At 44.3% G+C, this 11,022-nt stretch overlaps 1 pseudogene; it reads left to right on the top strand.

Annotated features, from left to right (window-relative positions):
• Positions 1-1,253: 1,253 nt before the first annotated feature.
• On the top strand, positions 1,254-4,153 carry LOC149334558 (uncharacterized; annotated as a pseudogene).
• The last annotated feature ends 6,869 nt before the right edge of the window (positions 4,154-11,022 follow it).

The following is an 11,022-nucleotide window of genomic DNA, read 5'->3' as shown; positions in this document are numbered from 1 at the left end:
GTTGACGACCTCGGCGAATCACTTAGTTTTCTTGCAAACAAGCACCCGAACGCAGAAATAATCCAGGCTGGTGATTTCAACTATCGCGGAATAGACTGGCGGACGTGCACACCCACTGCTGGTACGAGGCAGCGCGAATGTATTGAATTTCTTGATTTACTTTCCTTGTTTAATCTGACCCAAACCGTATCCTGTCCAACGCGTGGAGCTGCTGTCTTAGATCTGGTGTTGACAACTGAGCCAGAAAATACGCATGTCAACGTATTAGAGAGCTTTAGCGACCATAATGTCTTACACTGCGAGTACGCCCTACCAATTAAAAAGCCTGAAATGCAAAATAAGGTGATATACGATTATAAGCAAGCAAATGTAGACCTAATATTGAGCGAACTATCGTCATTTTCCGAAGAATTTTTAAACACATTTCTTTGTCGTGGAAGCGCGGAAAATTGGAGAACAGTCCATGAAAAGCTAATTGAAGTGAAAGATAAATGTATTCCTAAATTTACCATCACCCCATCAACGTACAATACATGGTTCACCTCACAAGAAAAGCGATGCATCATTAAAAAGAAGCGTTTATACTCTAGAGCAAAACAGAGTGCCTCGAATGGTGATTGGGAGCGTTACAGGAATCATGCAGCAGCATACAAGAAAGAAATTGAAGCAGCTAAAGACAAATTATTTAATCATGATATATCGGCTTTATTAAAAAATAATACCAAGAAATTTTGGAAAGTAATAAATCCCAAGTCTTCAGCTATAAATTTATCAATTATATTTGAATTAGAGAAAAAATAGCGCAAACCATGCACACCACGAGAAGGAACGACGACGAGACACAAGCGCCAACTCAGAACTGAAACTTTATTGAAGCCATGCAGGAAGCACCTTAAATGAGGTCAAGTTTCAAGGGGAAAGAAGCGTGACGAGGATGAGAAGGTGACAAACGCAACCATCTGGGAACGCAGAAACAGGCAGGGAGCCCAAAATCACAAAAATAAAAACAACAGTTACCTGATAGCAGAATCTAGAAAATTGTACTCGGAGGCAAAAAGCGATAAAGATGGAGTGCTAACACACCTACGGCCAAATTTCTTTATGTAGAAAGTCTCCAGACTAACACGTGCAGTTTTATCCGTACTCTTGCAAAGAATCTTTGTCTCCTTTAACCGAGCCTCGCAACCGTCGCAGCCGATTACGTGCGCAACCAAGTGTGCATACTTATCTTTCATATCCGATAAATTTCGAGCATGGAGCATGGTAAACAGCACTTTTAGTGCTTTTAAGAAAGCAGACGTCCTTCGCGTACCCCTCTACAGTAGGCGAAGTTTTAAATGCTCTTGACAAACATGGACTTGGGCTCTCATGTACCCACAAACTACCCGACACTAATGTTTTGCAGTTTTTAGACCTGAAACTAACCTTTCTTGAAAAACACGTTTGCTGGGGTTATTACCCGCGTGCAAAAAAAGATCTTTTACCTTACGATTCCATGCACTCCAAGACTGTAAAAAGAGCGATTGCGTCGCATTGCCTGGAGTCTTCTCTCAAGAAATCATGCCCGCACCAGTTGCAAGGTAGCTTTCAGAATCAGATGAGCCGACTTTCGGCGGCTGGGTTCCCCTGCGCTGTGTTGGTTGCTGTTTGCGAGACCCTCCTTCAAAAACTGAAGCACGGAACACGAAGAAATGCAGGAGAGGACCGCCACAGGACACAGAAGCCACTGGCTGTGCCTTACGTTCACAAAACCTCGCACTACTTGAAGAAAGTGGCCAACAGGTATGGCGTGAGTGTCGCCTTTTCAGCTCCTAACAAGCTGGAAAAGTTGTGCCCCGAATCTGCAGCTCAAGAAAGCGGGGTTGCCAGATTAAGCACGATACTCCGTTTACGAAGTGTTCTGTAGGAGCGGTTTACGCTATCCCCTTAACGTGTGGGAAACTTTATGTTGGCCAGACGGGCCGATGCATCAACGAGCGTTTGGGGGACCATGCTCGAAATTTATCGGATATGAAAGATAAGTATCCACACTTGGTTGCGCACGTAATCGGCTGCGACGGTTGCGAGGCTCGGTTAAAGGAGACAAAGATTCTTGGCAAGAGCACGGATAAAACTGCACGTGTTAGTCTGGAGGCTTTCTACATAAAGAAATTTGGCCGTAGGTGTGTTAGCACTCCATCTTTATCGCTTTTTGCCTCCTAGTTCAATTTTCTAGATTCTGCTATCAGATTTTTATTTTTCTGATTTTGGGCTGCCTGCCTGTTTCTGCGTTCCCAGATGGTTGCCTTTGTTCACCTTCTCATCCTGGTCACCCTTCTTTCCCCTTGAAACTTCACCTCATTTAAGGTGCTTCCTGTCTTCAATAAAATTTCAGTTGTGAGTTAGCGCTTGTGTCTCGTCGTCGTTCCTTCTCGTGGTGTGCGTGGTCTGCGCTATTTTTTGTCTAATTCAAGTGTGCACCAACTAGCCCAAAAAGAGGTGTTAATGAATTATCAATTATAAAGGATGACGAACACCTTTCACCATCAGAGGCAGCAACAGAATTTAATGCATTTTTTAGTTCCGTGTTTATTGAAGAGATGCCAATCCACCCTGATCTTAACTTCACTTCTATTAGTGCTTCCATGAATAATCTTATCATCACTCCTGAAGGGATAGAAAAAGCTATTGACAGACTACAAACTAAGTCGTCCCCTGGTCCAGACGGCATATGCCCTAAACTGCTAAAATTAACAAAACCTATTGTATCTCACATTTTTGCTGCCTTGTTCCAGCAATCTCTTGACACCGGATGCGTACCCGACTCGTGGAAACTTGCTCGTGTTACTCCTATATTTAAATCAGGTGACCAATCCATGCTAACAAATTACAGACCTATCTCGTTAACAAGTATTCCTTGCAAACTGTTGGAGCGTATCATATCATCTGCCATAATGAAATACTCAATCGAGCACAGCTTCTTTTCCCCAAATCAGCATGCTTTCCTACATGGTCGTTCGTGTGAGACGCAGTTGTTTGAATTAATAACCGTCCTTCATCATGCCGTGGACGCTAAATTAAGGATTGACGCTATATTTATTGATTTCGCGAAAGCGTTTGATAAGGCACCCCATTATGGTTTATTACTGAAGTTAAATTCTCTCAAAATTAACAAGCATATTATTACCTGGATTACTAACTTTCTTACTGATCGTTATCAATATGTTTGTGCAAATGGGTGTTGTTCTTCCCCAACCGTGGTAAAATCTGGCGTGCGGCAAGGCTCGGTGCTTGGACCAATTTTGTTTTTGATCTACATTAATGATATAAGTGAATTTATTACCTCTAGTACTAGATTGTTTGCTGATGACTGTTATATATAGACAGATTATCAACCCTGAGGACACCAACTCTTGGCAGAAAGACCTCGACAGAATCAACACTTGGTGTGAACAGTGGCAAATGCAAATTAACGTCTCTAAAACAAAGACTGTAACATTCACCAGCAATAATCAGCTACAAACGCAGTTATTCCATTAATAGTATTCCCATTGAGAATGTCTCGACAGTCAAATAGCTTGGTGTTCATCTTTCGTCTGATCTAACATGGAATAACCATATCGATGCAATTGTCAGTAAATCATCTAAAGCACTTGGTTTCATCAGAAGTCACTTGCACCAAGCTGATCCTGCCACCAAACTTTTAGCTTACACCGCACTCGTCCGCTCAAAAATGGAATACGCATCCTTAATCTGGAACCCACATCAATTGTACTTAATTCTCAAACTGGAGTCAGTACAAAATAAAGCAGCGAGATTTATAACAAAGGACTATTCACGTCATTCCAGCATAACAGCAATCAAAGCGTCGCTAAAGCTGTCATCACTTGAAAATAGAAGAATACTAGCACTATTATCGCACTTTCACAGATTGTATCACAGTCACTGTTTTTTCCCTTCGTACTATATTAGACCCGCCCATCGCATCTTTCCGCGCAGAGATCATGCTCTCAAAGTCGAACCCGTGTTTGCACGCACCCACCTCTTTAGTCATTCTCCATTCCTTCTTGCCGCCCATCACTGGAACAAGTTACCAGATGACATTGTCTTAACCTCAAATCACGACGCCTTTGTGAAAAAACTAAAGTGTTTTTTGCAAATAAATTCGGATTAGGGAGCCTCTATTCCTGCGTTCTATCAACTTTGACTTTTCTGTACTTTTTTCCCCCGATTTTGCCTGTGGTTTTGGATTTGTCTTGCCTGTACAATTGTGTGGATTATTGTTTTTTTCTAACTGTACACCCCCCTATGTAATGCCCGAAAAGGGCCTTTAGGGTATGTTTACAAAAACAAAATGTACGGTGACGTTGAGTTGAATCCTGGACCCTCTGAGGAGGCGTCTTCCGAGCAATACAATGAATTAGTCTCACTAATGAAATCATTACATGATAAAATGGATTCTAGGCACGACGAAGTTATGACCGCACTTCATGACCTCAGAGGTGGCCGAAAATTCAATGGAGATGCAGATTGCAGATATTGATGGTCGTCTCACGGCAGGGGAAAACAGTGTTCGCAAATCTGAGGCGCCTCAGGTCGAAAGTGTTGCTCATGTCATAGCACTTGATAAGAGACTGAACGAATTGGAAGATCGTTCACGCCGAGAAAACTTGATATTCCACGGTATCGACGATAGTTGTCAAGAGACATATGCCGAATCCGAACAAAAAACCTGCTCTGTTCTAATACCATGTTTAACTTCGGCTTGGATAAGAGCGACGAGCGCATATCTCGAGCCCATAGACTAGGCCGCTTTGTCCCCGACAAATGTCGTCCCTTTATCGTTAAATGTGTCTCATTTAAACTTAGGGAAATTATTCTTGCCTCAAAAAACAAGTTAAAAGCTTCCAAGGTAACCGTGAGTGAAGATTTTTGCAAAGCGACAAGAAATGTGAGAAAAAAGCTTTTCGATTTTGGTACTCAAATGGCCAAAAAATTTTCAGTACGGTATAACAAGCTTCACATTGGCAACAAATGTTATGTTTACTCAGCAGACACCCTCAGAGTGTGCGAAATAGGGTCTTTCAGTGACAGCAGTCTATCCGGGTCTTCGTCTGGCACGGCCCGCACCGACGCAGATACATCTTTATCCTAACTCAAAAACATGCTCCTAATGTTGTCCTTCGGAATCTATCGTTTCTTTTCACAAACATCCGGAGTATCGTAAACAAACGCCATGATCTATCGTCTGTAATTGATGCATGCGCTGCCGATGTGCTGGTGTTAACGGAAACTTGGCTTTGAAAGGTAATAATTAAGCAATACAGAATTGCTTGACTGTGAAAAAAATTACACCATCTACCGCCAAGATAGGACTGCAAAACACGGAGGTGGTGTACTGATTGCCATTGCCGATTACCTTGTATCAGACATCGTCATTGTCCCTGCTGCCCTTGAAATGTGGTGGTGTACTGATTGCCATTGCCGATTACCTTGTATCAGACATCGTCATTGTCCCTACTGCCCTTGAAATGTGGTGGTGTACTGATTGCCATTGCCGATTACCTTGTATCAGACATCGTCATTGTCCCTACTGCCCTTGAAATGTGGTGGTGTACTGATTGCCATTGCCGATCACCTTGTATCAGACGTCGTCATTGTCCCTACTGTCCTTGAAATGTGGTGGTGTACTGATTGCCATTGCCGATTACCTTGTATCAGACATCGTCATTGTCCCTACTGCCCTTGAAATGTGGTGGTGTACTGATTGCCATTGCCGATTACCTTGTATCAGACGTCGTCATTGTCCCTACTGTCCTTGAAATGTGGTGGTGTACTGATTGCCATTGCCGATTACCTTGTATCAGACGTCGTCATTGTCCCTACTGTCCTTGAAATGTGGTGGTGTACTGATTGCCATTGCCGATTACCTTGTATCAGACGTCGTCATTGTCCCTACTGTCCTTGAAATGTGGTGGTGTACTGATTGCCATTGCCGATCACCTTGTATCAGACGTCGTCATTGTCCCTACTGTCCTTGAAATGTGGTGGTGTACTGATTGCCATTGCCGATTACCTTGTATCAGACATCGTCATTGTCCCTACTGCCCTTGAAATGTGGTGGTGTACTGATTGCCATTGCCGATCACCTTGTATCAGACGTCGTCATTGTCCCTACTGTCCTTGAAATGTGGTGGTGTACTGATTGCCATTGCCGATTACCTTGTATCAGACATCGTCATTGTCCCTACTGCCCTTGAAATGTGGTGGTGTACTGATTGCCATTGCCGATTACCTTGTATCAGACGTCGTCATTGTCCCTACTGTCCTTGAAATGTGGTGGTGTACTGATTGCCATTGCCGATTACCTTGTATCAGACATCGTCATTGTCCCTACTGCCCTCGAAATGCTTTGTGTCCGCATAGACCTTCATTACCAAAGTGTTTTATTCTGTGTGTACTACAGGCCGCCGAACGCGGCACCATCTTTTCGTGATGACTTACACGATGTATTGAATATTTTGGTTACTTGGTTACACAATTCCCTTCACTGCCTTTATTTCTGTCAGGAGATCTTAATTTTCCCCAGATAGATTGGTCCGGTCTCTTTCCAACTGTCAGAGGTACTTCCGCAGTCAGCCAATCCTTTTTGAACATATGCATGCAGTTTAACCTTACACAGCCTGTTTCAGAGCCTACAAGGTTTGGTTCTGGTACATCTAACCTGTTAGACTTAATTCTTACTACTGCTCCTGATCTTCTACATCGTGTAACCTACATGCCCGGTTTGAGTGGTCATTAGGGAGTTTTAGAATAGGGGGCCCCAAAGCTTGGGGGCCCCAAGGAAATAGCGGGCCCCAGCGCTACGTACGAGTGCGCCGGTGAGTTTTAGAATAGGGGTCTCCCCTACGCAGCGGAGCCAGGCTTGCGTTTATCGACTGCAGCGCCACTACGGCAAACCAAAAAGATACTCTTAAAAAAGATTTTAAAATATGCGTTCATTTCATCGTCAGAAACTGTTATTATTGCAGACATACGATTTAAGAGTAAAAATTATAAGTGTGTGATCTTACTGAGTCTAGAAACTCCATTCGAACGTCCCACCAAGTCATCTCTACGGCAACCAAACGATGCGTACTCGCTTAGCCTAGCAGCTTTGTAAACACAGAAGCAGTCTGAAAATATAGGGCATTTCATCGCTAAAATTTTGCGGTGAGGGCATCATCAGACAAAGCCATAGCTTCGTGTGCCTTTTGTTCGCCGTTAACTTAATACACAGAGTAACGGCGACAACAAATCGGTGGTGAAGCGGAAGGCCCCGCTTCGACGGGTTCCGCCATGTTGCCTGTACGTAGAGCGGCGTTGGGGCTCACGCCTGTTTGAACCTCGCGCGCTCTCTGACGTCAAACGACGTATACTCGCTAAGCCTAGCAGCAATGTAAACACAGAAGCAATCTGAAAATCTGGAGTGTTTTATCGCTAAAACTTTGTGGTGAGGGCATCATCAGACAAAGCGATAGCCTCGTGTGCATTTCGTTTGCCGTGAACGTGGGGCACAGCGCAGCGACAACAACGAATCGGTTGTGTAGTGAGAGGCTCTGCTTCGACGGGCGCCGCCATGTTGCCTGAACGTAGAGCAGCGTTGGGGCGCACGCTATTTTGGCGAAATAGCGTTCGCCGCTAACGTTAACCCAAGACGCAGGGCGGGGCTTGCGTTCTGCGCATGCGCACTTCGACGCCCCAAACTTCTTGGGGCCCCCAAAGCTTGGGGCCCCCTATTCTAAAACTCCCTATTGTCTTATTCACTTCGAAATAACGGCGCTTACTGCTAAAAAGTTAGTAGCATATAGACAATTATAGACTATTCCGGGGGTGACTACACATTACTTAACAGCGAACTAGTACTTTTCATAGATAACTGCATGCCTGCCTTCTTCGAGAGAACCGTTGACCAAAATTGGGCTTTATTTAAGAATACAGTCTCGTCACTAGTCGATAAGTACGTCCCAGTCCGCCGAATTTCAAAAAAATCCCCATCACCGTGGTTCACCGTTGCCATGAAACGACTTTTGAATAAGAAGAAGCGCTTCTTTCGCCTTGCAAAACGTGCAAACACTGCGGAACGTTGGTCCGCATGCGGTGATGTTCTCCGAACTTACCGACTAGCTATCAAAGAAGCCAAGCGCGTGTTCCTAAATAACACACAGCCATCACTCCTTTCTACTAATCCAGCTAAGTTCAGGAACATTATCAGGCCCAAAGAACGAACAATCATCCAACTTTCTGATAGTGCTGGGTATACAATGACAACTGAAGAATGCTGTACTGCCTTAAACCTTGCCTTGCAAAATCGTTTTCTCATTGTTCCTTCGATGTTGCTCCTGAACTGCTTAAGTACGATTTCTTTCCGATGGACCCCATTGTCATCGATTTCCCTGGCATTGTGAAGTTAATCCAGAGCCTCAAGTTATCGGCCAGTTTCGGTGTCGACAACATCAATTCGAAGTTTTTGAAGAACACTTCTGTTTATTCCAGCATATATTTAGCGCATCTTTTCACCCAGTCTCTGGAATGCCGGCTGACTGGAAGGTAGCGAGGGTGGTTCCACTCTTCAAGCAAGGTAATCCGAAATCTCCCCTTAACTACAGACCAATTTCATTAACGAGCATTTCTCGCAAACCTCTAGAGCACATTATATATTCTAACCTCGCTTCTTTTTTGGAAAGTAAGTCTTTCTTAAGCTCCTGTCAGCACGGGTTCGGAAAAAATTTTTCTTGCTTGACTCAACTCTTGTCTTTTACTAATATCCTAGCGTCGTCTTTAGATACTGGTTTACTAACCGACTGCATCTTTCTTGACTTCGCTAAGGCTTTTGATAAGGTATCTCATCAATTACTCCTTCTTAAAATGAGTTTGCTAAATATTCACCCTAATTTTCTTAAATGAAATGAATGTTTCTTCACTAACCGCACCCAGTTTGTATCAGCTAACGACTCTCTATCATTCCCTTGTGCTGTGACATCTGGTGTTCCCCAAGGCTCTGTTCCGGGTCCTTTACTTTTTTTGATATATATTATTGACCTTCCAATCGGCAATAACTCTTCCCTTAAGCTTTTTGCTGATGACTGTGTTCTTTTTCATGCAATACATAACATTAACGACAGTTCCCTCCTTCAGTCGATCTTGATAAAGTCTTAATTTGGTGTCAGAGATGGTCTATGGTTCTCAATCCTTCAAAGTGCAAAATTATGTCCACCTCACGCCAATCTAAGCCGTCTAAAACATTCGATTACAAGATTAATGGAGTTTCATTAGAGAACGTTTCATCTTATAATATCTGGGTGTTCACATCACTAACAACCTGTCCTGGCGCATGCACATAGAATATGTTATTAACAACGCAAACCGTGCCCTTGGATACATACGCAGAAACTTCTCTCAGGCTCCATCCCATTTGAAGTCACTTTTATATCAGGCACGAATACGGCCAAAGCTAGAAAACGCATCATCAATATGGTACCCCGCACAGCTCACTTTAATCGATGCTATAGAATCTGTTCAGAATCGGTCAGCTCGCTTCATCCTTTCCAACTATTCTCGCACGGCTAATGTTTCTTTAATGAAAACTAATCTTGGTCTGACTAACCTCGCAGTTTGCAGAAATATTTCACGCCTCAGTCTTTTCCACAGCATTTTCTTTCATAACGAGGCACTAAAACAGGAATTTTTTTCTTCTATACCATCATACGTGTCATCACGTGTTGATCATCCGCATAGAGTTTCCATCCGAACTTGTAAAACTAATCTGCTTTTTAATTCTTTCTTACCAAAGAGTAGCACTGAGTGGAACCACCTTCAACCACATATCGCCTGCACTGAAGACGCGTCATCTTTTAAGGCACTTATCACCAAGCATATCATCGAACAAGCGTCTGCATCATGATTTTTTGCCTTTTGCCTGTACTTTTTACTATGTATTTTTTTCACCCACCCCCCTCTTAACGCCCTGCGGGCCCTAAGGGTATTGTAATAAATAATAATAAATAAATTTGTACGGCCGCCACTTCACGATAGTCAGTGACCACTATGATGTTTGCTGGTTGTCCTCCCTAAATGCGCTGGATTCTCCGCCTCCAGGATTTTTATTTTGCCTTCTCTTACAAATCTGCCGAACAACATAAGGACTCCGATGCTCTTTCTCGTTGTCCGCTCACTTCGCCGCCCCCCAGTCAACGTCATCCCCTTCCTTAATACGCCGTCCTGAGGATACCCCGTCTCCTGCGATGCATATTGCCCCCATTCTTTTCGTCTCCCCATCCGCGCTCAGAGATCCTGCCTCCGAACAGCAGAAAGATACCGCCGAATGCTCATCGATCGCCTCACCGGTTATACGCAGCCTCCGAACGCACGACTCCGCCGCGAAGTCACGCATTTCGCGACATAGAATGGCATGCTGCTCCAGCACAATTACAACCCTCTCGGCCACTCCTGGGTTTCTGTTGTTCCCCGTTCCCTCCGCCGTCAGCTGTTGCAAGCGTTCCACGATGATCTGACAGCTGGTCATCTGGGCTTCCCAAAGATCTCCGATCGCCATAAAAGCCGCTTTTTTTGGCCGGACCTTTCGACCAGCGTTGCAAAATACATCACCTCCTGTGTTCCCTGCCAACACCGTAAACGGTCAACGTCTCCTACTGGGGTCTCCTACAAACCCTTCTTTGCCTATTCACTCCGTTAGATGTTGTCGGTATTGATCTATACTGACCTCTGCCGTGGACACCTGCGGGTGACCGCTGGATAGTCACCGCATTGGGCCACCTCACCCGACACACCGAAACTGCTGCTCTTTCTTCCGCCTCCTCTGTAGATATCGACTGATCCTTCATGCAATTCTTCTGCGCAACGGAGCTCCTCGTGTTCTTCTCGGCGGCCGTGGCAAGGATTTTCTCTCCGCCGTCTTGGAGCAAGTTTTTCGTGCCTCGAATACCGCCCATAAAACAACCTCTTCTTATCACCTCCAGACGAAAGGCCTCACAGGACGCTTCC

The sequence above is a fragment of the Amblyomma mixtum genome, chromosome 8 (assembly GCF_055824585.1).
Source record: "Amblyomma mixtum isolate Tamu chromosome 8, ASM5582458v1, whole genome shotgun sequence".
In the NCBI taxonomy this organism is placed as follows: Eukaryota; Metazoa; Arthropoda; class Arachnida; order Ixodida; family Ixodidae; genus Amblyomma; species Amblyomma mixtum.
The sequence above is the reverse complement of the archived record's forward strand: the minus strand, read 5'-3'. Positions and strand labels throughout refer to the sequence as shown.